This window comes from Lissotriton vulgaris, chromosome 4_1 (genome assembly GCF_964263255.1).
Source record: "Lissotriton vulgaris chromosome 4_1, aLisVul1.2, whole genome shotgun sequence".
Taxonomy (NCBI): Eukaryota; Metazoa; Chordata; class Amphibia; order Caudata; family Salamandridae; genus Lissotriton; species Lissotriton vulgaris.
Genome location: NC_141691.1, coordinates 1,186,436,202 through 1,186,463,602, shown reverse-complemented (window position 1 = coordinate 1,186,463,602; position 27,401 = coordinate 1,186,436,202). Strand labels below are relative to the sequence as shown.

Genomic DNA, 27,401 nt, shown 5'->3' with positions numbered 1-27,401 from the left:
TTCCTGAAAATTTCAGGCAGATTCGTCAACCGGCGCCAAAGTTATTCAAAATAGAATGTTGAGATTTAACATTGAAAATTATCCTAACTATAACTACCTACTGGCGACCGCCAGTAGGTAATATGTGTATATATAATATATATATATATATATATATATATATATATATATATATATATATATATATATATATATATATGCAAAAAAAATTCCAAGTTGCTTATAGACAGTAAAAGCTAATACCATGAAATTATTTAATTATGTCACCTGTTCCATGCCAATACATGCTTATAAAAAAGATTTTTTCAACTTTAAATTCTCATGGATTGAAGTTTCATACCGGAACCTGCAAACAGGTTTTAGTTCTTAAACCCTAATTCAATGACTGTATAACTTCTGATAACGTCTAAACAGTGAACCAGCAATTCAAAATCATGAAATCATACCTATTTGTTTCCATTCTTGTTCAAATTAGCATTCCCCAGGTAGGTTTGTGACAAATGAAACCTTTCAAAATGGTAACTTACAGTTACTATAGGCTGATGGGATGATTGGAGTGTTAGTTGATTGCCTCCACTTGTTGTTGTTTCATTGGACCTTATTATCCTCCTCCACCCTTGATTTGTAGCACTTTGCAAGTATTTGTAAGATTTGCTTTTAATGGCATGATTTCAAGAGAGAAGAAGGCAGGAGCAGTGGCTTACAGTTGATGAAATCACATTTGACTACTGTTTTGTTTCAGTTTCTTGTCTTATTATTATACTGATTTGCCTCACAATTAACACATTTGTATGCTCTTTTTACAGAGAGAATTATCTCCTACCTGTACTGCTGAAAAAGTCCACACAGCCCAATGAACGCTAATGTCCTTAGCGTCCTTCTTATTTGGAGCTCTGAAATACACTGAGGAGATTTCATGAAATTATAATCACAGCCCCTGGCTTGTGGATTTCAAAGACACCCCATGGACATACTAGAGATGAAGGAAGTGCTGGAGCGCCTCTTCTAGTGGCTGATCAATTCACCTTGCAGGGAATACAGAATTGGGTACAAGTGCAGGTGAGCATTCGAGAGGAAAGGGGAAAGGATTCGTAAAATTGGATTTAAACATGCATGTGTCTCATACTATATAGTCTGTCTGTTATGTTTGTGGCTGTCAAACATTATGATGATCACATACTAAAAGATTTCATTTTTGTACTTTTTTTTACTGGCTGCATAGACTCATAATATCCATGTCTTGAGATTCACTTTTGGAAAATTATTTAATAAGTTTCAGTCTCAATTATGTTGCCAACTAAGAATCATATGTTGTTGCTGGGAAGCATAGAAGCTGGTTCATAAACTTCATTTTCTAGTAGATAAAGTAGTACTACAGTAGTTCTACTTACTACAACGTACTACAAAATGCTATTCACAAACCTACAAGTGTAATTCTCTCACTCCATCTCTCTTATTTTTGTATGGGGAGGTGCTCACACATGTGCTTAGTACTTAGTAGTAAATGTGGGAGAGACCAGAGAAAAGGCTGGAAAAGGGACATAATTACTAGTAAATGCGGAAGGGGTAGGGAGGAGTAAGGAGAAATTAACGGAGGGTTATAAAGCGATTTAGGAAAGTGCACGCAACCACCTAGAAAGGTAAGCCCATTCCTATTCAAAAACACCACTTTAAAAATTACTGCAGCCAAAAAAGACCCAAAACAGTAGTAAATGTACTCCAGTTCAGAGCTGGAGTAAGTTCAGCACCACACATGGCCAGCCACTTCTTATGCCATCTTATAAGAAATTATGGAGGTAAGAACTTAAAATAAAAAAACCCTTTGGTAATGATCTCACATTTAATTAAATCACTTAAACAAGTTAAAAATATGAATACATTTAATTTTAGTTTTAGAAATTCTAAAAATATACATATTAAATAGTTTATATTAAATCCTATTTTGAAAATAAATGTAGTTTAAAAATAATTGCAAAATATCATATTGATTATATACATGATGTATTATAATGTTTAAGGCACATTAAATAAGTATAAACATTTTACTTTAGAAGACTTTTTTAAGGAATCTTAAAAATTAGGATAATTTACTTTAATTAATTTAAAGTCATTACATATTTAATTTTAAAGTAGGTTTCCTGTGTTGTGGCATTTCTTCTATTTTGATCTAAATTATATATGTATATATATATATATATATATATATATATATATATATATATATATATATATATATATATATATATATATATATATATATATATATATATATATATATATATCCAAGTACTGTAAGAAGGTTGATTCCTGGGATCCAGGTCCCGTAGTCAGGTGGCGTGTCAAGCCCGGCGGCCCCCTACCGCCTACCGGCGTGACTTTGGAAAATAAATCTTCACAAGATGTACCACTTTGAGTGCGTGTGATACTTACTACGGTAAAACTTGCAACATATATATATATATATATATATATATATATATATATATATATATATATATATATATATATATATATATATATATATATATATATATATATATATATATATATATATATATATATTCACTGAAGAAAACATAGGTTATAGACCATATTAAGGGGCCGATCAGGATCGCGGACGGACTTGCGTCCGTCCGCGACCCCAGAGCAGGAGGGAACCTCCGCATGGCATGCGGAGTTCCCTCCTGTGCAATTAGGATGTGACCGCCACCCTGGCGGTCACATCCTCTATTTTTAACATTGCCGCGGGTGCAGCTTCAAGCTGCACCCGCGGCAATGTTAAAAATGCACGCATTGCTTTTGCATGCAGAAAGAGGCAGGCACCGTGCGGTGCCTGCCGCTTTCTGCATGCAAATGCAGGGGGGTACCATAGGTACCCCCCATGTGCACCCCCCACCCCCCCTTCACCTAGGGGGCCCGCAACGGGCCCCCGCAGTGAAGTTCCGTATGCTTTTCCACGGCGGGAAACGCGCCGCGGAAAAGCATACTTCACTGCCCATCCTAATATGGTGGACGGTGTCTGAGAGACACCGTCACCATATTAGAGCTTTTCCGCCGCGGTTGTAAGCCAACCGCGGCGGAAAAGCTGCGGACGGAAACCAGGACCCACCAGCCATCCTAATGTGGCGGTGGGTCCTTGGTCAGTCCGCTGCGGTTTTTCCGCATCCTCGGGGCCGGCGGTGGCTTCCGCCGGCCCCGAGGATGCGGAAAAACCGCTATCCTGATCGGCCCCATAGTTAGGAATTCACATTTACAAAACCTTATTTTACTCACACAAAACCATTGAAATTCCATATATAGTTAGTTGCACTAACTATATATCGCGCACCCGCAATCCACTGCTGATGATGTCACATATTACATCATTCATGACATGGTCAGTGACATCACTGATGACATCTCAAATGACATCACTGATGACATCACTGATGACAACATCCAGTGACTGTATGTTTCTGTAAAGTTAAAATATGTCTTACATATTGAAGAATGAGTGGATGTATAAGTGTCTGGATGAAGGATTTAGTAGGTGCATGACTGACTGTATGAGTGAGTGATTAAATGTGTCTCACTGAGTGCATGGGTTAGTGACTAAACTGTCTTAATTTGTGCATCATTATGTCTGTTGTTCTGTAAACTGTTGCATGTGTTGATAAGTAGCTATATGAGTAACTATATGGGTTATTGATTGGTTGCCCAAGTATTTGTATGGGAGACTGGGTGTGTGTGTGGGTGGCTGGGAGGTGTATGACTCTGTGCATAGATGTGTGAGCAGTTGATTAACTAGATGTATGGTTTCAAAAGTGCATGTGGAAACAGCTGTATGGGCGGTTGACTGTGTGCATGAGTGTATTGGTGAGTGAATGGATATCTCAGTGCTACATGTCAAAGTAAGTACATATGTAAAACACAGTACATGTGAGAGTTGACATATATAAATAACTGTGCATAAGAGCCAGGGCGACACCCTAAAATGCATCCTCCTCAACGAACGCTCCGTACACAAACACGCCTTGGAAATCTGGAACCTACTTGACTCTCTCTTGCCCGACATCACCTTCTTCACAGAGACCTGGACCAGCGCATCACTGCCCCGACATTAGTACCTCCATCCCAGATGGATACAAGATCCAGAGGAAAGACTGCCCCAACCACCCAGGAGGGGGCCTCACAATTGCCCACAAAAGCACCCTCAGCCTCACTACCTCCAACAAAACCGTCCCCTCTGCCAAACACCTGCACTTCCAGATCCAGACCACACCTTAAGCCACACTCCGAGGAACCCTCATCTACAGACCCCCCCCGGCCCTTAACACCCTTCAACACCACCATCACCAACTTCATCGCACCCCACGCCATCGCCTCAACGAATTACATACTCATTGGAGACCTGATCTTCCACCTAGCAACCCTAGCAACCACAACTCCACTATCATTTGTGACAACCTTGCCAGCATCGGACTTAAACAACTCGTCAACACACCGACCCACAAAGCACAACACACCCTCGACCCCATCTTCGAGGCAAGAAACAGCATCCAATTCAGCCACACAGCTCAGCCGCCATGGACCGACCACTACTGCGTACACTTCGCCATCAACAAACCAAAGGCACCCAAACCAGCCACACGCCCAACAGGAAGGAACTGTAGCAAGGTTAGCGAAGAGCAACTTAACTCCACCCTCACCCGAGATAACCACATCTGGGCACCCAACGCAAACGACGCAGACCACACAGCCAGAGAACTCCACACCTGGATCTCCAACTGCACATACTAGCTTGCCCGCTATGCAACCCCGACAGTTAATGTGCCAGGAAAGCCGCCAGGTTCACCACTGCTCTCCAAGAAGCAAGATGCACTTGCAGATGCCTGGAGAAGAACTGGAGAAACACCAAGACAACCAAAAACCACACCACCTACAAGGATGCCATGACGGACTATCACAACCAGATCTGAGCAACCAAGAGGAACTTCATCCACAAAAAAATCCTGGCCAACTCCACCAACTCCAAGGAACTTTTCAGTGTCATTCAAGAATTCACCAACCCATGCAGCGAAGCCACAGACATCACCCGATCCCAAGACCTCTGCGACAAGCTTGGAACCTATTTCTACCTCAAGATCAAAAACCTCTATGACAACTTCATTGACCATCCACCAGGCATCACAGACGGTCACCCGCCCCGAAAACACCACCCAGCCTACCATCTCCAACTGGACACCGATCACGGCTGAAGACACCGCCTCGACCCTGAATTGCATCCACTTGAGGGCCCCCACTGACTCCTGCCCCCCTCCCATCTATCACAGAGCCGCGGCCGCCATTGCATCCGAACTACAATGCACCAGCAACACCACCTTCAAAACAGGCACCTTCCCAGGTGACTAGAAGCATGCAGAAGTCAGAGTCCTCATCAAGAAGCCCACAGCTGACCCCACCAGCCTCAAGAACTATTGGCCCATGTCGCTCATCCCCTTTGCAGTCAATGTTGCAGAGAAAACAGTCAACAGGAAACTTTTGACAATTCTTTGGAGGGAACGCCGTCCTCGACCTGTCCCAATCTGGATTCCGAAGTAACCACAGCACAGAGGCCACTCTACTTGCCGCCACAGACGACATCCGCACCCTCCTGGACCAAGGCCCCTACACGGCCCTCATTCTACTCGACCTATCAGCGGCCTTCGACACCGTCTCCCACCGCACATTAGTCACCAGACAACATGACGCAGGCATACAAGGAACAGCCCTGGACTGGATCCGGTCATTCCTCACCGGACGAAGCCAAAGGATCAGACTCCCACTCTTCCTCTCTGACCCCACAAAAATCACCTGTGGAGTCCCACAGGGTTTATCACTGAGCACCACCCTCTTCAACATCTACATGGCCCCCCTCGCAGCCATTGACCAACAATATGGCCTCAGCATCATATCCGACGCCGACGACACCCAGATCATCCTCTCCCTTACCAAAGACCCCACCACTGCCAAATTCAACTTCCAGAAAGGAATGCAAGATGTTGCAGTCTGGATGACCAACAGCTGCCTGAAGCTCAATGCTGAAAAGACAGAAGTCCTCGTCCTCGGTACCACCCATCTACATGGGACAGCACCTGGTGGCCGACTGCCCTCTGAAGCCCACCTACCCCCTCAGACCACGCCAAGAATCTCTGCATCATACATGATTCATACATCATGTTTGATTCATCATCGTACATCATCATACATCACTCACCATGAACCAACAGGTCAACGCCATCACCTCCAGCTGCTTCAACACCCTCTGCATCTTCCACAAGACCTCCAAGTGGATCCCCCTGAGTCAAGGAAGACATTCACCCATGCACTTATCACCAGCAGACTGGACTATGGAAACACACTCTACACTGACATTAACAAGTCCCTACTCCGCAAATTCCAGACAATACAGAGCACCGCCGCCAGACTTGTCCACGGCATCCCCCAACGCCAACACATCAGCCAACACCTACGAAGTCTCCACAGGCTCCCTGTGCAGAAAAGAGTCACTTTCAAAATCCTCACTCACGCCTACAAATGCCTACATAACATCAGACCCAAATACCTCAATGACAGAATCAACTTCAACGTACCCAAAAGAAACCTCCGATCTTCCAACTTCGCACTGGCCAAAACCCGACGCATCTACAGAGACAGAGCAGGCGGAAGATCGTTCTCTCACATTGCAGCCAAGACCTGGAATGAACTACCTGCAGACATCAAACGTGCCCCTCCTGAACACCTTCAGGAATACCCGCAAGACCTGGCTTTGTGGCTAAACAGATCTGCGGACCCCCCCCCCCCCCTCAGCTCCTTGAGACCCTTATGGGTTAGTAGCACGCTTACAATTCCCTGATTGATTGATTGATTGATTTTATTGTTTGGTTTTTTTCAGTGAATTTTAATGTTTTTTTTAATTCTGTATCCTAACTATAACATCCCTGTAACCCCTGCTTTTTTAAGTGAATTTGAACGTTTTTTTAAATTTTATTTCCTACCTGTAACCACTAAAATTTTCAACCAAGGAGTCGATCACAGTATCAGTCAGAAAGCCTCTGACCGCTAGTTGGATGCTTTCTAACCTCAGTTGGAGGCAATCTGACTGACAGTGTAGGTTTGCGGTCCAACCGCCCGATTATGATGTTGGCAGTCAGGAAGTAAACCGGCCAGTCATTCAACTTAGTTACGACCAGCTCTCAGAGTCTTCCATCTTGTCTGAACTGCACCGTAATCCCCGATGGATGACGTTTCCACCAATGGGATTACTATGTTGGTTTCCGACATCCTTTCCGTGCTGGCCTTTCTGACTTGGAAAGACTGTCAAAAAGCTACTTTGGTGGCCCCTAGCCGGGTCCCCTCTACCTTGCGGCCTATGGTTGGTAGTCGAGGAGGTGCCTAGGGTACCCCCTGTAAAACACTGCACCCCCCATTTTTCTATAGGAGCCTGTATTATGTCAGGTTTACAGCCGTGACTCATGGTCTCATAGAGAAAAGTGAGTATGCCTCGAACAGTGTTCAGTCACATCGTAATCAGGCAATTGGAACCGCCAACCTGAGGTTGAGACATTGTCAATTGGAGGCAACTTTGACTGACATCGTAATAAGCCCCTAAGTGTATGCTTGAATGCATGACTGTTTCAGTGGGTTAATGAGTGTCTAAGTAGTTTTGTAAGTGGGTGTTAGAGAGTATGAGTGGAGCTGTAAGTGAGTGTATCAGTGTCTGAGTGGGTCTGTTAATGGGTGTGATTCTCAGATAGGGGTGGGAGGTAAACTCTACTCTGGTGGCAGAGTTTCCAGAGTTTTGCAACTCCATACTCCGCTTGGAGTGCAGATTTCAGCAAAAACTCTCCCAAACACTGGCAGAGTGCAATTTCCCTACGCACTCACCCCTAGACTTGTAGTGCACCAGGAGGCCCCTTTTCACAGTGGTTGAGAAAGGCTGTGGGCCTCCAATGAGATATGAGCAATGCTGCTGTTTGAGACCTATTTGTGACAACAATAGGGGTTCTTGGCCCCGAACGACCCTCAGCAGCAAAGGGGACTTCATCCCCGACCAGTAGTTCCCCAGGACACCCCTTTGCAGAGTGGATGAGAAAGGGGCGGGACCTCCGACAAGGTCTGAGCAATTCCACTTGGGAGGACTGTGGCATGACCAGAGCTCAGAAGCTAAGGTATTCTTACCCTGTCCCCTCTTCTTTTTTTTAAATGTTCTTTCGGGCACTCGGCTGAAGCCAAGTTCCAAGCCTCCTGGTTGAAGTGTTGGCAGCTAGCAGATCACAGCACAAGATAGAGAGGGTTTGCTGGGCCTTTGCATCTCTATATATACAATTTAGAATTTCCTATAATATTTCCAAAACTACTAACCTTCTTTACCCCAATTCACAAAAAGGTTGCTTCTGAACCAACTGCCACCTTCCTGCTAAATGTGGTGTAATTCCGTTCAGTGGTTCGTGCTGTAGTCGTGTCCAACATTCCTAAAGAAATGAACATGGGCATCGCACCATTTGTGACCTCCCTTTTTTCTTAGCCCCCGCTTGACAGATATACACATATATCTTTTTATATATATAAAATAGGTTAATAAACTTTAAGGTAACAACATTAGTAAATTATGTTTATCTTAATTATTAATGTAAATTAAGGTTATGTATTTATTTTAAATGTATAACAAAATAGAAAAGCAATGCCTTAGAATTTGTCCTCAGAAGTTGATGATGTGTCTACTTTTTGCTGTTCCTAATTTTAACTACCCTATTTGGTATCTAACAAAGCAATCTACCAGAATATAAAACTGTGTTTATCATGTAAGCAAAATCATACACCAGAGTTAAAATGGACTAATACAATTTAGGAATACAGGAACAAAATCAACATCTACAGGAAAAGGATTATCTGACTTAAAGAATCAATATTTACTTTTGCCCCTGGTGAGAAAATGAAAAGCACAACGGTGGAGGGATATAAGGGATCCTGAAAAAGGGACCAACTTTCCCTCAATCGATTCAGTGCAGCTGCTGCTCAGTGCCCAAAGGAAAGCATGCCTTACAGAATGCAAACCGACTACACAGGTATTGAGAGTTTTGGAAGATGGAGAAAACCCCCCACTCGGCAAGCACTAATCAGCCGGTAAGAAAACCACACCAACAGCAGATTAGGATGCACACCTATCAAGGAATTGGTAACTAGAACCACACCAAATTGTGATGTATTGCCAGGTAAAAAGTTCCAACAAGTAATGGTGCACCATCAATAGAAATCACACTAAGGGCTCTCCTCATTCCAAGCTTGAAGACTACACCAGGATCACAGAACCCAAGAAGTAGCACCAAAAGTCCCCAAATAGAAGCCCTTTCTGAGAACAAATGGACTGGACAAGCTGGAGAAACCACTTCTAGTCACAAAAAAACAAAAATACACCAAGCACATTCAAGGACTAAATCACCACAGAAGGCAGTAAAATTCTAACTCAAGCACACTGTTTGCCCATGAATCCTCTGGGCAACCCAAAGTTAGATCTGCACACCCTATCTGAAATACACAAAAGAGGGTCCTTTTTGCTAGAAAGGGTCAAAAGGCATCTACCTACCTGTACGCATTTCAAGGCCACCCACAGCACCCTGCAACATCCAAAGTTGAATTATTATTATAAAAGGTAGAGAAGATGAGAGAAACAGCCTGAAAAAATCAACAACAAGCAATAGGAAAAGCCTAACATGGATCAAGTGCCAAAGTAATTATAGATATAAACACGTAAGACATGGTGGACATCAGTGCCTAATGCCAAGAACATGAACATTCAGCCCCAAGTCCACAAAAGGTAAAGGAGGAAGCAATGCAGAACAATAGATTTGAGCTCAAATAAGTTGCAACAACCACAATATCTCCCAAAAGGCAACACTGAAACACCCCAAAGGGGCAAATAAACCAGGCAGTGGTCAAATTGTGCAGCAGAAGGCTCACACAGTACCTGCAACTCACAATCCACAACCCAGATTGCCTATGTTGGTATACAAATTAGCAGCCCATGGGCCAAACTCTGTCACTTAAACAGCATACAAGAGAACAAAAAAGCAATATCAGAAGAATGCTAACTTACTCGGAGGAGCAGGGCACTCACAGCAAATAATGAGGGTCTTCATCCATCCAAAACCCCCATATCAAGCAGCACACATTATATATTAGGATTTGCCTTACCCAACGCACTTTCCAAACCATTGGCACTGGCAGAGAAGTTTGCTTCCTAGGCTAGGGTTGGCTGAGCTTCTACACTAGAATATGTATATGTTTACTTGTATTGGCTCCTCTCTTCTTTGAGCCTGCTTGAACATGGTAGCATTAAAAAAAAATACATTAGTGTCTTGGCATCATCATGCCATACCTGTCCTTATAATGTCAAGGATTACTGCCATTAACCCAAGTTTGTCATCAAATAATCAATAATTTGTAAAGCGCACTACATACCCGCAAGGGTCTCAAGGTGCTGGGGAGGGAGGGGGCGCTACTGATCGAACAGCTAGGTCTTGAGTATCTTCCTGAAGGTCAGCAGGTCTTGGGTCTGTCGTAGGCGCAGTGGGAGGATGTTCCATGTCTTGGTTGTGAGGTGGGAGAAGGATCTCCCGCCGGTGGTTGTTCTTCGGATGAGCGGGAGGGTGGCATGTGAGAGGTCGGCTGGGCGTAGCTGGCAGTTTGGGATGTAGAAGGAGAGCTGCCTGTTGAGGTAGGCTGGGTCGGTCTTGTGGAGTGATTTGTGTGCATGGATGAGGAGCTTAAAGGATATCCTCTTGTTGACAGGGAGCCAGTGCAGGTTTCTCGAGTGGGGGGGTGATGTGGCTGTGTCGTGGTACGTCGAGGATCAGTCGTGCCAAGGCGTTTTGGATGCGTTGTAGTCGTTTGATGAGCTTGGTCGGGGCTCCCGCGTAGAGGGAATTTCCGTAGTCGAGTTTCCTGCTGATGAGGGCCTGGGTGACTGTCTTTCTTGTATCTGACGGGATCCACCTGTAGATCTTGTGGCGCATGCGGAGGGTGTTGAAGCAGGAGGAGGAGACAGCATTGACTTGCTTGGTCATTGAGAGCGTTGAGTCGAGGATGATTCCCAGGTTGAGTGCGTGGTCAGTGGGTGTCGGGGCTGCCTCCAGTGCCCGACGGCCACCAGGAGTCGTCCCAGGTTGAAGGGTTGGAGCCGAGGATGAGGACCGCCGTCTTTTCCGAGTTCAGTTTCAGACGGCTGAACTTCATCCAGTTGGCGACGACCTTCATTCCTTTGTGGAGGTTGGCTTTGGCGGTGATGGGGTCCTTGGTGAGGGAGAGGAACAGTTGAGTGTTGTTGGCGTAGGAGATTATGTTGAGGTCATGCTGACCAGCGACGTGTGCGAGCAGGGCCATATAAATGTTGAACTAGCATGATGCTGGTATGTTCCCCATCTTGCCATGCATGTCCACAATGAGATATGATTTGCCACCATAATGCATAGGCCAGCTTTACAGTACAGGTGTGTGCCAAAAAATACTCCATGGCATGCCTGAAGCCAGGAAACCATCCGACTGCAGACTTGGAAGTGTGAAAAATGAAAACAGGGCAGCAATGAATTCCATCTATGATCTCAGGATCTATGAACAATATCCCTGTATGCATCTGGTTTGCCCCACGGCTGCTCCAATTTAGGAATGAGTTGAAGATACACCTCTTTAAAGAACACCATGTCACAATGCATTAACAGTGCACAAACCAACTATCTGTTCTATTATTCTTTGACCTTATGCAAGCCTTTGACTCTGTACAGTGCTCTTCTGCCTTTAGCTATGCTCACACTGTTGAAATACCTGTGCTCACCTTCTGGTAGCTTGGCACAGAGCAGTCAGGCTTATCTAAAGAGACAATGTGTAAAGTAGTTGTGCACCACACAGACACATAAACACAATGAATTGACCCCAAAAAGACTCCACACAGGGTTAGAAACATTGATTATTATTTTCTGAACAAAACAAGACCAAAATGACAAAATAATAATGTATAAAATGTGAGATATTGAATTTTAAAGTAATAGATGTAGTTAAGCGCTTAGAAGCAAGTAACAAAAAAAAGGTGACTTTAGGTCACACTAGAGCGGACAAACTCAATGTTTGGGCCCACTGCAATGGAGCACTGGCCAAAGTACCTTTCCTAGTTGCTAACAATGAGATGTGTCAATATTCTCCATGTAGTGATGGTGAATCGTCAATTCCAAAGATGGGTGTCAGAGTTAAAAGGCATTGAGAATTGCGGCAGATTCTGCTATGCAGTCAAGAGGGTGCATCGATCTCACCAAGCTGCAGCAGGGGCAATATGCTGTCCAATGTGTCAATATCTGGAGACAAAGTATTGGTGTTGAGGTGATGTGCCGATTTTACTCCTGCAACCAGGTTGATGTGCTGGTTCTGCTACATGCAGACAGTAGATTCATACAAATCCATGATGCAAGTATCTGGGCAACTTCGAGTGAGCTAGGCACCGGAGAAGGGGGTAGGGACTGAGTCTCAAACAATTGGGGGAAAGCCAATAATCCCTTAGAGATCACTTGGAAGAAAGACAGAGTCCAGCTCTCATTCAGCAGAGTGAGAGAGAAGCTGGCAGCAGAGCAGAAAACACAAAAGCTTGCCTTCCAGATCAGCAGCTGGAGTGGCCCTTTTTAGATCAGAGTTCATTTCTCACCTGCATGGCCAAGGTAAACTCAGGCTCTCCCCTGGACCCAATTCCTATGGGCATTCTTCGACAGCTATCTCCTGACTCACTTTTGGTCATTCAAGAGCTCTTGAATTCTTCACTACGGGAATCCATTGTCCCGGACGAATGGAAAAGAGCCATGGTAGTTCCACTCCTAAAAAAACCTGCCGCAGACTCTAAGACGCTTTCCAATTTCCGGCCCATCTCTTTGCTGCCTATGTTCTCAAAGATCTTGGAGAGGCACATTAATATACATCTTACTTCCCACGTGGAGACTACAGTATTTTTACACCCGTCCTAGTCTGGGTTTCGCACCCACTTCTCCACAGAGACCACCCTCTTGGGGATCACTGAGAATCTACGCTCTCGCCTTGATCAGGGCGAAACCTCGGTGCTTATTCTTTTAGATTAAAGCGCCGCATTTGCCACGGTTTTGCACCCTGTCCTTTTGAAAGCACTGAAGGCGGCCGGGGTGACTGGTCCTGCTTTGGCCTGGCTGTCCTGTTTCTTGAGATGCCGATCATTTCAGGTCATTTCTTCGAACTCCTCCTGCTCTGTTCGTTCATCTGCGCATGGGGTGCCTCAGGGGGGATGTATGTCAGTACAACGTGATCTTTTAGATCGCAGTACTTTACAACGCGGTTATTACAACGGGAAGTATACCCTGGCCAAGAAGGGTACACTCTATCTGGCATTTATGGACCTTTCCTCGGCCTTTGACCAAGTGAATAGGTCCAAATTATGGGTTATGCTTTTCAAAATAGGTGTTGACAGAAATATTGTTTACTTCCTTGCCGACCTGCACAGGGACCTAACTGCCACCATGAGATATAATCAAAAGGGAAATTGCACCCAGGCTATTCGTATTGCCAATGGTGTTCGGCAAGGGTGCATCTTGGCCCCACTACTTTTCACCCTTTACATTAACAACTTGGATCAAGTCTTAGGGGAAGCTTGTAAAGATATTCCGCGTGCGGCGGGATGACCGATTCAGGCACTCCTCTATGCGGACGATGCCGCCCTCCTAGCACGAACGGCGGTAGGGTTACAACTTCTCCTAAACTCCTTTGCTCCTTTCAGAAAGTCCCTGGATTTAAGTGTTAATTTCTCGAAATCTCACATTATGATAACTGGCCTCAAATCCAAAAGGGTAAAACGCTTCACTGCGAGGGCAACAAAATCACCAGAGTCTAAACCTTTCCTTATTTAGGTATTATATCCGACGAACAAGGTACATGGACCCCGCAAATACATACCAAAAGAAATGTCCTAGCCAGATCTACATCAGCTGTCCTGGGTTTTGCACTCAGGCTAGGGGCCAGACCAATGAAAGCTCTGTTAAAAATATATGGAGCAAAATGCATTGCTCTCGTGATGTGCGGAGCGGATATTTGGGGCCTTAAAAACACAAGGGAAATTCAAGTTGTTGAGAATAAGTTTTTAAGAAATCTTTTAACTGTCCCACAATCTACTGCAGCTTACATTATCCACCAGGAGATTGGAATAGGTTTTCTGGAAGATTTAATTGCCATCGCACCTCTCCTGAAAGGGATCTCAACATGGTTTAATCCAGAACTAGAGCTGAACTGTGAAGTCTTGAGAGATTGTCTGGCCCTGGATCAAATGAACTGTATCGCTTGTCTGAGTTATGTCCATAGGCTGTCAGTGAAATTGGGACGGCCAGAGTTATTTAACTCGCCAGAGAAGCTTGTAAAAGGTGATATAAAATGGGCGAACAAATCTTATCTGATGATGGCTTCTATGGAAAGAGAAGAAAGGGAGTTGGTAAAACCAACCGTATGTGCTCAACAATTGTTAAAAACATCCTGTGCAATTGAACCATATTTGAACGTTGTCACAAATACCAACCACCCCTTTCTCCTTGTAAGATATAGGTTAAATCAGCTTCATTTCTTCCTTGCTGATCCTGCGGGATGGAGGAGGGCGGAGGACTTGGGGGCATGTTCTTGTGATGATTTTTATATTCAAGACACATTGCACTTTATCTTTTTTTGTGAGCACTCTTGCATATTCGGAAGCGCTTTATCCTCCCAATCTTAAAAGACAAAGGTTTTCTGCAGGTTAAACCAGCACTTTTGTATTTACAGCTGCTATCTAATGTTTGAAAGACCTTTAGTATAGCTAGTTTTCTTACTGAAGCAGTGAGATTAAGGAAAAAGATAACAAAAAGGCAAATGATTTTTATAATTTAGTTTTAATCCATTATTCTCAAAACTGTGTATGAAATGAAATTGGACCTAGGGATTCCTAAAAATGTAAACAATTGATCATGATTTGCACTTAATGTCTGATACCTCTGTTGTGTATCATTGTTTTAATAACCTAGATCTTTTTTTGCATAGTTTGCTTTTATTTTTTTTAAATTAACCAAATAAAGTATTTTCTCACTAACTGACTATGTTACGTTAGTTCTGTGAATCAGGCCCTTTGTTTTCAGAAAAAAGAAACTTTTCTGAGTGAGGATATCAATCATGGTGGCTGATTGACAAAGGAACAGAGCCTTTGTTATAGGCTCAGCAGCTCCTGCTCTACCTGCACAGGGATGCCAGCCGGCCTGATGGTGATCTGCAAATTTACCAGGTAGTTTTCCTCCAGCTATATTGAGGCTATAGATTCTGCTGAGCCAATTAGAATAAAATCTCACCATTCCATGGGAAAGGAGTTGTTGAAGGAGGTACAAACTGCGGTAATGGGTTATAATCAGAGACAGGTAATAGATCAGATCTGTTGTAGAAGCCCACCATATTAATATTACATTAGAGCTTGCCATCTCATCACAGGATATATCTGGTTACTACTACATTGTCAACCCTTGCCTGTGACCTGTTCATCTATCGATGTATACTATTGCCACTCTTTAGCAGAGCAAGTGTACCCTCAATAGACAGAGAAAACATTTCTCAGCAGGGATATTGCACTAACAATTGCATTTTTGCAGGGAGAACATGGCAGCTGGCTGAGAGTGCCGGTTGGGTGCTCTCAACTCCCTAAGCAGAAACTTTAGATGGATATGTGCACCACAATAACGCTGAGATTCCCTTTTGAAGATTAAACTTACTAACAAGTTTTTGCCCTTTGTATTGACGCATGTGTTAATGGTGGAGCTGGTAGAGGTGAGGCTCTGTAGTGAGCGTCAAGGGAAACTGATCAGTGGTGGGCGATTCAGCGACCCTGGCGCAAAGTTATGCGCAGAGCCAGCATCTCAGCTCTGTTGAGAGTGGTTAGCCTCAACTCGCTATGCTTCTGGGGTGTCACAGGGAGAATTGAGGCCACTAGTGTACATCTATCAAAGCCGCTAGCACTGACAGGGTTACAGGCTGCAACTCATGGGAAGGAGAGTACCTGCGGGCCGCATATGACTTCAACAAGTGGCCAGGGTTGGGGAAGGAAGATTCTACTATAGTTAACAAATTCTCCAAAAGCTGGAAGAAAAAGAGCAGGTAAACAGCAAGTCTCTTAGGGGGTGGGAGGTAAAGGGTCAGAAGCCAGATCTCCGGTGATCTCCTTGGTGTTAGATACTGTCTAAGAAACAAGAAAGTTGTGACGGAAAGCACTTCACTTACCTTCTCATGACTGAAACCTTTCCAGTTGTTCCACATAAGCTGAGTGAGAGTCAGGGGGAGGCACAAGAAGTAGGAAAAAATGTTGCCACCAGACACCCCTTACATCCCCTTTCTATTGGCCCCGAAATTGATCTGAGGGATTAACCAGTTTTAAAGATTGTGGGGGGAGCATAAAAATTACCCCCTTCCTGCATTATTTTCTCAAGGTACAGTTAAAAAAAGAAGAGGATTCCCTCCTCGTCCTGTAAAACATCACAAATAAGCAGTTCAGGTCCATTAATGCAGAGAAATAGTATTGCTAATATGGGGGAGACACTAGAAGTCAGTAATTGATATCAAGTTTTAACGCCAGAGACAATAAAAGAATAGCCCACCTACAGGAGTCTCGCTCAAGGACTTCCAGTGAACAATCTCAGGGGCATGCAGATCAACCCGGAGTAATAAAATTGCTTCAAATACTTAAAAGAAGAAGTGAGAGGAAAATGTTCAACATCAGAAAAAAATCAAGAAAAAATCAAGTGGACTTGCAAAGCTCTAGAAGTAAAAATGAATACTCTGATGGAGCGAGTTGCAGCAGTAGAAGCTTCCTTGGAGAAACTCAACAGGGAGATGAAGGCAAATCACGAGAAAATGCAGCACTTAAAAATGGGTGAAAAGGACCTGTAGGATAAAATTGAACCTTTGGAAAACAACGCAAGGAGGAACAATCTCAGAAATCTGAACGTCCCAGATGGTTTAGAGGGTGAAAGTTTTAAAACTGTGTCTGAATAGTTTAATAAAGGATTTTATTCCCTGGGTGGAATCTAGAGTCTTGGAGGAGGACATACAAAGAGTACATCATCATCCTTTTCTAAAAGAAGCAGTTAGGAAAAACCAAAGAAGAATACTGATCTATTTTAAAACGTACTCGATAAAAGAAAAAATCTGGAATCAGGCCCTTAAAGCAGTCAGTTTCTCCAAAGGGGAGTGGTCCTTTGCATCATGTAAGACATTTCCAGAGCTACATAAGACAGACAGTGGGAGTTGGGGAAGTACATTCAGGAGCTCATCTCACTGGGAGTAACATCCCAGATGCATTTAACTGCCACTTTAAAGACCATGTGGAACCAGAAAATGCACAAAATAAGAGATCCAAAAGAAATGGAAATTCTTGTGGAACAGATTAAGGCACAACAGTTATACATTTTGAAAGCTGCCTAAGGAGAAGAAAACTCAAATGGGTACTAATCTCCCCTGGCCCGATTCACAGAATTAACTTAAGACAAAATCCTAAACTTACTACTTTTGGTATTCACAGAAGGTATTTTGTAGTAGGAAAGTTAGGATTTTGTCTTAAGTTTGATCAATGAAGACAAAGAAGGTTCTCTAGGTGAGGGTTAAAGGGTTACAGGAGCACAAAGTTTTTTACACAATATGTTGCCACTGAGTGGGGGAGCATGTGGGAGAAAAAAACAAAAAATGAAGATCCTCATTTGTAAAAATGTTAAGTGAAGGAGGGTTATGGAGCTTATGTAGAAATATATTAGGGCCCTACCGCAAGCCTGACAGCTCAGGGTCAACATATTTTATGCCTTTAAAAGTATTAACGTGAAACATAAAGGTGGAATGTACATGGCCTTTGTGTTAAAAGGAAAAGGAGAAGAATCCTTGAATATTTGAAAATTGTGGACTGTAAGGTTATAATTTGTCAGGAAACCCATTTATTAAGAGGAGAATGAGTGAAGATAATGAAGAAACAAAAATGGGTAGCTCAATAGGTTTTCACTAACAAGTACTGTTTTATTAAAGGGGTAGCTATTCAGTTCAAGAAAGTCATTAAGGCATTTGTGGGGGATGTGATACACAGATCCAAAGGGGAGGTGGTTGATATTAAAGGGTAACATTTACAGTTTGGGGTAGGCCATTGAGGGCTACTATAGGCAAAATATAGATGATCCTTCCCCCCCTTCAAGCCCTGTATAATCAGCTCTTGGAGATTAAACTCCGCATAATACTTGGAGGTGATTTTAATGTACTAATAGATCCAATTTTAGACAAATCCACCACAAGAAAGATGGTCAACTCACCCAAAATGAGAGCTTCAGTAAATCGTATTTTGGAAGATTTAGACCTTGTTGATATCTGGAGGTTAAAAGGGGGGTTAAGGACCAAGGTTCAGCTTCCACAACAAAAAATATGGGCATTTCCCCAGAATACATTTCTTCTTAGTAGTCATTAAAATAAATAGTAAGTAATATGTTTATTGTACAGTTAATTAAAACCTTTACAAAAGTTTGCCCTCTTTTATAAAACTGTAAAACATCAATTTAGAAGGCTAATAGCCATAGTTAAGAACACAGTTAAAATTGCAAAAGAGATCCAGTCCCCCAGCCTTGGTGACCAATAGTCCAGTTTCTTCATTTTTTGTATGCGGATGTTTAGCAGCAGTGCGTAAGGTAGAGTTACCCCCCTGGTCAGAGTCTTGGCAACAGAATGAAGGCGGGCATTTGGGTACAAGTTTAAAGTGCGTAGTGCAGCAACAACTTTTGTGGCTCAGTGCAAAAATGGACGAGGCAAGCCTGTTGATGTTTTTCTTCGAGGCTTGGATGTTCAAAAGTGGTTAGTGCTTGATGTAAACAGCGCTGTTAAAGGCTTTTACGTGATGGGTTGGTGGGCCGGCTCCACCCCGGTTCCAATGCCACTTCTCAGATAATCTCATGGTATCTTTTTTAGTCTGAGATCAGCATGGTTACATTTTTTACCAGGCAGCAACTTAGTTGAATATCTTTGCCAGAGAAACCTGAGAGCACCGCTTGCCTACAGGACCGTATTTGTTTCTTGTTAAAGAGTGAGAGGCGCTCCTGCATCAATTCCCGGCATATGGTTATGATGTGCACTCTGTCCTCTTCTCCTTCCCCACAGAGACTGAAGATTGCTGGCTTCGGAGTACGTAACTATGGAGGCAGGGGATGTGCAGATGGCTATAAGCCTAACCAAAATCTCAGAAACTTCTCTTGGTGGTTTTGGAGAAGTTAGATTAGAGGTATGCTTGGGGAGTCGCTTTGCTGTAGGACTGTGCAGTGAGCCAGTCGTGTGGGCGTTTTGTCAAGACGGCTTTGTCTTGTAAGATAGATTCATTTCTGACAGTGTTGTTTACAATTTGTTTGGACTGGGCCAGGGACAGACTGATTTGCATATAGCCAGGTTCTGAGCTGGGATGGTGCAGTGAGATAAATAACGGTGATGGATCAAGCCCTGATCTTTGGACTGGGTAAGAGTGGTTGGCTTAATTCAGACACTCTGTTCATCACCACCCCCTTTTCTGAATTGTTACAATTTGTTTGAAGCTTGTCATGGACCCTGACGGTCCCCAGAGTTGCCGTAACCACAGATGGTCCGGTGCAGTGTCCAAAAATTGTCTAGCTGGGCAGGTCTCTGAGGCTTCTAGTTCCCTCCAGTTTAGCTTTTCTAGCTGTCCCTTTTTGATTTTGTACCAGGTTTTAACGCAAACTCCTTTACAGGCCAGTTCTTGTATATGCATCCCGAATTCAAGCCTCATTTGTGCCGGAGATGTATATCCAGGCAACCTTACATTATTCTCAAGGCTCTTGCAATGGTGTTGTTCAATGTTACCGCGTCTCTCCCTCTCATGGCTTCATTTCCATAGGTGATTTATGGAATTAGTTTAGCCTGTATAAACCTGGTCAGAGGAAGAAAGCTTGGTCCAGTGGTCTTGTTTTTCAGATTTCTTAATGCCATGGCTGTCATTAGTCCGCTCTTTTTTATTGCCTCACATTGTGCTTTGTATTTGCTTTTGTTATGGATCATAACCCCCAAGTATTAGTAGTCTTGTATAACTTCCAGCTTGACTTTTGCCATGTGCCAGTTGTGTTTTGTTTTTGTCTTTCGGAAATTTACTCGCACGTCTTTTGTTTTTTTTTTTGATTAATACTAAGGGGCTTATTTACAAGCTCCTTGCGCCGCTACTGCGTCACTTTATCCATTTTAAAAGTGATGCACCGGAGGCGCAAGGGGCTTGTAAATAATCCCCTTAGCCTGTTGCTCTACGAATACTGAGAAATGATGTCAAGCAAGCGTTGTAGACCCATAGGTGTCTAGCTGATGAGCACCAGGTCATCTGCATATAGGAGATTGGATAACTGACAGCCTCCTAGCTTAGGGGTATGCAAATTGCTTCCATTGAGTTGGACTGAAAGCTTGTCCATGAAGAGATTAATAAGTATTGGGGCAAGCACACAGCCTTCTTTTAAACCTGAGGTTGTGTTTATCTTTTTCGTTAGATGGTCTCCTGCCCCCAGCTTTACTTGCACCCAGGTGTTACTATGCAAAAGAATTAGTTGTTTTAGAAGCAATTATGTATTTCTAAGCCTTTTTAGTTTTTGCCACAAATTATTTCTGTTTTTATGGTCAAACGCTGAGCTGTAATTGATAAAGCCCATGTACAGGTGCTATTTTATTACAAGTGCAGCATCTATCATTAGTGAAAGGGCTGAGATGTTGGTGGCAGTGCCCATGTCCCTGCAGAAACCGGTTTGGTTGTAAGGTACTGCTTTGATTTCTGTGGCCCATGTTGTTAATTCTTGGAGGAGTACGCCAGCATAATATTTGGCTTAATTGTCCAGAAGAGCTACTAAGATAGCTCTTTGGGTTACTCCTGTTGCCTTTTTTGTAGATAGGAGAAATTATCGAGCCCCTCCATGATGATGGTACAGTTGACAATTGTCAAATTGTGTCGAAGATCGGTTTTAGAACTGAAGCCCTGAATTCTGAAACTTGTTTAAATAATATGGGCAGGATCCTGTTTGGACCAGGAGCTCCCCCACGTCTACCTTTCAAGATTCCTTTGCAAACTTGTGTATTCGTGATTATGGAGTTTACCTAGGACGATTACGTTTCTAGGGTAGGTAGGCAAATTTGGGGAATCTGTTCCATATTAAAGTGTGATTCGAGATAAGTTATCCAAGCCTCTTCTATGACGTTGGAATTAATGCACTGGCCTTGCTGGTTAGACAGGGCATTAATCTTCTGCCAAAATTGTGCGCTATTGTTGTTTTAAATGTTGTGCAGGAGTCTGGCCCAAAGAGATTCTTCTGCTTCTTTTTTATTTTGTCAAATTCATTTTCTGCTGGTGGCTTTTAGCTGCCTCAGTTCTTGCAATGCCGTGGGGTCTTTCTTCGGCCTCCGTAGTGTGTGATTTATCAATGCTTTTAGCTTTTTAGTTCTGCGTTACTCCATGAGTTGTGGCTTAACCGTTGGTTTTGAGGGCAAGGTGTTCTCCTGTTTCGAGAGCGTCCCTTTGTGTATCTGTAGCTGTTCCATAGGGTTTATGTAAACCTCTCCCAGCTTCCTATTATGTCGGGGTCAGCTGCTTACGCTTCTTCCAGGAGTTGTTTTGCAAGGGAAGGGAGGCCTTCGGATCGTTGGTTCTGCATTTCACTCTTTTCTCATTATTGGTAAATTCTGAACAGAGTGTACATGCTGGGGGCAATTTGCATGTTGATGACTCTTCTACCCTGATTTCTTCGGGTAGGTGATCGCTATAATCCACGCTCCCAATGCAATAGTCTTTTATTTTTGAGAACATTCAGCAAGAGCAGAATGTGTTGTTGATTGTGGACCTTGCTACTGCGTTGTTAAATGTTGCTGTCTGTGGGCGATCTCCTGGAAATCTGCTGTTTAATGCACGAGAGCCCAGTTACTCTAAAAACGCCAGTAGCTTTTTCAAGGTTTTTGTTGGTTTTCCATCTCTGTTGTTATCTTGAGGTATTTCCTCCCATGCAAATGGATTTTCTTCTGAATAGATGTCCTTAGCTCTGTTGTTGAGCATATTTAGATTAAAGTCCCCTGTGACTATCCAGCTGTTTGCTTTCTCCTCTTTTATTATTTTCACCAGTTCTTCCTTCAATTGTTGACTACCTCTGGTTTTATTGCGTGGGTGCAGATAAAGATTTACGAGTATTATATACTCTTGTTATGCCGTCCCCCGTAAAGTAATTCTGAGTGCTTGCATTGCGTTGGGTGGAGCTAGATTGTATGGCAATGATTCTGCTGCATTAATACTACTTATGGAGCTGTATGTCGCTAGGTCCCCCTTATTGTGACCGAATTTGGCACTTCTTGTTGCCAGGAGATGGAGCAAATTAAAGCTATGCAGTGCAGTTGGTTATTCACTCTATGTTTCTTAGAGCGAAATAATACCAAAATTCTGCAGATAAGTTTGCAGCTCCGGATCCGAGTTCTTATCTCCCAGGCCATTGATATTCCAGGAACAGATTTTTCAGGGAGTTTTTAGATAAGGATGCATTACACTTGGAATGTCATGGTCTTTCAGGTTTGATGTTTATTGTCCTGGAAAACCTGCTCCACTCTAGTGTGGCTTTACTTCTGGCAGAGTGCGCTCTTAGTTCATATTATTCTTCACTTTCTCTGTACTCAATGCTGTTGCTGCGTGTCCCTCGTAGAACTGAGAATAATCATGGGCTTGGTTGTCCAGCACTAGGGTATTCTTCTTGGGTCTTTAGCTTGGCCAATAAAGGGTCTGGATACCACAGATTTGCGAATGGTCATAGTATAATGCCCCAGGCGTTGAATCTCTCCAGCGTGTGGCGCTACTGTGGTAGCGTGTGTGTGGTGGCAGCTCCGCTGCTTTTAACTTCCCGTTTTTTCTATTTAATTTAAAAATTGTTTTAGGCACTTTTACCTTGTTCTTAAAGCCTGGCCCACATACCCCCACCTCTGTCACCCTTTACTCGCACTCTAATAGGCAAACTCACCGCGCTTTGCGGGTCCTTCGCCCTGTCTCGAGGCGGCCATCTTTGGTGAGGGAGAGCAGTGTGGTAGTAGTCCTTTGTTGATCTTGCTCGCTGTCTACTTAGGCAGGCAAGTTTGGCAGCGCGTTCTCTCCAGCTTGTGGCGCTATTGTGGTAGCGTGTGTGTGGTGGCAGCTCCGCTGCTTTTAACTTCCCTTTTTTTCTATTTAATTTAAAAATTGTTTTAGGCACTTTTACCTTGTTCTTAAAGCCTGGCCCACATACCCCCACCTCTGTCACCCTTTACTCGCACTCTAATAAGGCAAACTCACCGCGCTTTGCGGGTCCTTCGCCCTGTCTCGAGGCGGCCATCTTTGGTGAGGGAGAGCAGTGTGGTAGTAGTCCTTTGCTGATCTTGCTCGCTGTCTACTTAGGCAGGCAAGTTTGGCAGCGCGTTCTCTCCAGCGTGTGGCGCTATTGTGGTAGCGTGTGTGTGGTGGCAGCTCCGCTGCTTTTAACTTTCCATTTTTTCTATTTAATTTAAAAATAGTTTTAGGCACTTTTACCTTGTTCTTAAAGCCTGGCCCACATACCCCCACCTCTGTCACCCTTTACTCGCACTCTAATAGGCAAACTCACCGCGCTTTGCGGGTCCTTCGCCCTGTCTCGAGGTGGCCATCTTTGGTGAGGGAGAGCAGTGTGGTAGTAGTCCTTTGTTGATCTTGCTCGCTGACTACTTAGGCAGCCATGCTGACGCGCAGCGGCCACGCGCAGCGGGGACGCCGTTATGACGCCGGAGTTACGCCAGAGTTCAGCCCATCTGTGCCCGTCCGGGCCTGGACGGGCCTAGGGCCTGTCACTATGCCCATCTCCTCGGCGCCACCTACCAATAGGTATCATTATGAGAGGGAGGCTCTCCTGTCCTATCGTCCGTCCCACCCTTCCACCTGCTGTTTCGCACTAGAGGTAACTACTCCATTTCTACTGTGCAGAGCCTGTATTACCGGTCATAATTCTGTGGCTGTGAAGTCTGCTCTTTCCATGGCGCTATTGAATTGCCGGTCATTGCCGAGTCACGCCATTGAGATTAACTCTCTCATTCTGGACCACGAGCTCGATGTGCTGTTTCTCACCGAGACCTGGCTTTCCCCCAGCTCGGGCCCTGATATGGTCAGAGCACTCCCTCCAGGCTATCTTATATCCCACCTAGACAGACCTGTGGGGAGGGGAGGAGGAGTTGCTATCCTCTTTAGAGACACGCTTGCTTGTAAGGTTCAGAACGGAGGGGTGGCTGATTGTGAGAGCTGTCAGTTCACCCTCCGTTTGTCATCTACGGTGTCTCTGACGGGCCTGTTGATTTATCGCCCGCCTGGCTCTCTGGGAAATTTCCCCAATTCCTTCCTAGAAACAACGACTCTTCTTGCTTCCTCAGCCACCAACTTTGTGGCTCTTGGGGATTTTAATATCCATCTTGACGACCCCTCTAACGCCCCGGGAGTAGATCTGCTGGATGATCTCAAAGCGTTTGGAATCACTCTGGCCAGCCCGGGGGCGACCCATGAGAAGGGTCATCTGCTTGACCCCATTTTCTCTAACCTGGGCCACTTTATTCCATCTCCGGCGCTGCCCCTGCCCTGGACAGACCATTTCTTGGTGTCCGCAGTGTGGCAATTTGATAATCTAGCTGCAATGGTCCCAAGGGTCCACACTTTGGAAAGAGCCTGGTCGAGGCTCTCGATTGACACCTGGTCGGCACATCTGGAGGCAACGCGGCCCCTCCTGGTCCTAACCCGTTAGTCGCGGAAGCGAATGTACACACTTGGCTTACGGACTCTTTAGATATCCTTCTTCCCAAAAAGAAACAACTTATGAAGGGGAAGAGAGTGGGTTCGGCGCCGTGGTATACGCCCGAATTGAGATCCCTAAGGATGGGATGCAAGAGGCTAGAGCGGTCCTGGAGGAAGGACTGGTGTGAAACGAAGCGGAAGGATTATCGGGAGGCCCTGAGTATATACAAATCCGCCATTCGTGCGGCAAAATCTGGATTCTTTGAAGAGAGAATAGGCTCCGCGGCCAACTCTTCTAAAGAATCATTGAGAGTTATCAAGGAATTACTGAACATCCCCGAACCCCAGATCATCCATGAGGACCCACGCAAAAAATGCACAGAACTGGCGTCCTTTTTTAAAACAAAAATTGATAATATACTGGCTTCCCTTCCCCGCCCAGGTGAGGTATCTTCCCCGGGTGATATCCCTGGTCCGCAGGGTAGGATGCGATCAGTGGAGCTGACCTCCATTGGTACTGTTACCATGGAGGAAGTTCTCTTGATTTTGAGGACCATGAAGAGTGGCTCCCCGAAAGATCCGGTACCTGTTAAATATCTAAAACAGGTGGCATCTACCATTGGTGGCCCAGTGACGGACCTTATAAACTTGTCCCTCACTCAAGGGGTAGTACCCCCCAGTTGTAAAGGGGCGGTTGTGAAGGCCCTTTTAAAAAAGCCTAATCTGGACCCCGCCGACCTTGCCAACTTCAGGCCTATCTCGCTGCTGCCGGGCCTTCGTAAGATCGCTGAGAAGCTGGTCAACAGCCGCCTGTCGGACTTCTTGGAGGCCAATTCCCTCTTAGGTGACTCCCAAACTGGTTTCCGTCCCGGTCAGGGGACTGACACCGCCCTGCTGGCGGTTGTGGAGAACGCTAGGAGCATTTTGGATTCAGGGGGATCAGTGGCAGTGATCCTCCTGGACCTCAGTGCTGCTTTTGACACCGTGGACCATCAGGTGCTTCTCCAACGGCTGGCAGGGGTGGGGATCACCGGTCTGGCCCTCGAGTGGTTTGCTTCCTTCTTGGAAGGTCGCACATTCGAGGTATGGGAAGGCCCTGAAAAATCATCTTCAATCCCTCTCCAGTGTGGTGTGCCACAGGGCTCTTCATTGAGCCCTACGTTATTCAACGTCTATATGGCCCCCCTGGAGAGTGTGGTACTGCCGCTGGGTATCAAAATCATCAGTTATGCTGATGATACTCAGTTGGTGGTAGGCCTTTCCCAGTCGGCTCACCATCCTGACCGGCTGCACTCGTGTCTGGAGAAGATCTACACATGGATGTGCAGCTCAGCTTTAAAGCTCAACGGCTCCAAGACGGAGCTGATGCTGCTGGGAAACTCCTCTCCATCTCTGTCTCCCAGCAGCTGGCCCGACTGCCTTGGACCTGTACCCACCCCCAAGCAGGAGATTAAGAGCCTCGGGGTTTGGCTTGAGCAGGACCTGTCGTTTAAAACCCATGCCAAAAAGACTGCTGGCGTGTGCTTTGGCCTGCTCCGCTATTTATAAACATAATTGTGTAATTGAATTAGTAGGCCACCGCAGGAACGTTTTTACATTAGAATTGTATGCTTTGGCCTGCTCCGCTCGGCTCGGAAGATTCTACCGCTGCTCCCAGCGGCCACTAGGAGACTTCTCATCCAGGGGCTTATCATCTCGTGGCTGGATTTCAGCAACGCGTTGTTCCTGGGTGCTCCAGAATCTACCATGAACAAACTGCAGCAAGTGCAGAATGCGGCCGCCAGGCTTCTGACGGGTATCCCCAGACATCAATCTGCTTGCCCTGCGCTCAAGGCACTGCATTGGCTCCCTGTGAGGGACAGGGTGAAGTTCAAGTCACTCTGCATCGCTCATAAAGTCCTGCAGGGGGCAGGTCCACCTATTCTGGGGAAGATGGTTCAGCCCTACAAAGCCCTCCGCTCTCTCCGGTCTAACCACCAACATCTTTTGCAGGTTGGGAGGGTGAAGAAAGTAAGAACTGGTGGCAGAAGGTTCTCTATAAACGTAGCCACTCTGTGGAATTCTCTTCCCCTACAACTTCGCTCCGAAGCCAGTTTGCTTCGGTTTCGCAAGCTTTTAAAAACTTTTCTGTTTTCTGCTTAAACCCCCGCATTACTCTGTAGTTTCATTCCCTGGTGAGCGCTGGGATGCCTTTCTGGTAACCAGGCGCTATATAAAACTCAGAATAATAATAATAATAATAATAATCTGGTTTGCTCCTTTAGGACTCTCTCAGCTAGGTCTGGTGTGGACCTGACTGTTTTTGTTGATTCTGTTCCAGGTCTGTCAGGTAAATCTACAAACTCGGATGACTCCAGGTCGGTGGTTTTTATATTCGTTAAACTGTTGGTGGACATTAGTAGTCGCAGAATGTTGCCCCTGTTTAGTGTATCGACCAGTCCCTTTGATATATACTCCGGGTTAAACATGATTATTATTGTTGCGCCTGGAAGCACTATTTGTTGGTCCGAGATATTCTGTATCGCTGTTGAGACCTCTGTTAATGATGGTGGCCCACAGGATG

General features: G+C 44.7%; 1 protein-coding gene across 1 annotated transcript in view; it reads left to right on the top strand.

The window, feature by feature from the left end:
• The first annotated feature begins 812 nt into the window (after positions 1-812).
• CDH12 (cadherin 12) overlaps positions 813-27,401 on the top strand; it is a 1,369,316-nt gene continuing 1,342,727 nt past the window's right edge. The window contains exon 1 of the mRNA XM_086965412.1: positions 813-1,059. The gene's annotated coding sequence lies outside the window, so the exon portion shown is untranslated. The remainder of the gene's footprint in view (positions 1,060-27,401) is intronic.